Below are 432 nucleotides of genomic sequence, written 5' to 3' on the forward strand. Positions count from 1 at the left end.
CAGATGAACACGAGGCTCAACAACAAGGCAAGTTAGTCCAAAAAAATGATCCATTAGGTTAAGATGGTGTGCAGAAACAAAACATTGGAAGAAGTGACAGTGAACGCCATGATTCAGATTCAATGTATGCAGCATTCCTGAAGAGGGGATCCAAAAAATTTTTTTCTCTGGAACACACACAAAAATACCGTACAGTTTTGAGTCCTTTGACATCTTTTCTCATGAGGTGTAATGAGTATTTGTGTGAATGAAGAATAGTGAAATCTGCAATGGCAGTTAGCTGTTTGATTGTTTCCAGATTTGTATTTAACCCAAAAAAAGAAATACTAGCCCATACAGAAGTGGAAATTTTGAGTAAATGGAAAGTGAAACTTGTTGAGGGCTTGTATGTTCTCTCCTAAATTGCTCAATGTCTGCTGTTGTCTTAATGGG

The sequence above is a fragment of the Aulostomus chinensis genome, chromosome 10 (genome assembly GCF_037954235.1).
Source record: "Aulostomus chinensis isolate RoL2024-O1b breed Wild chromosome 10, RoL_Achi_v1.0, whole genome shotgun sequence".
NCBI classification, from domain to species: domain Eukaryota; kingdom Metazoa; phylum Chordata; class Actinopteri; order Syngnathiformes; family Aulostomidae; genus Aulostomus; species Aulostomus chinensis.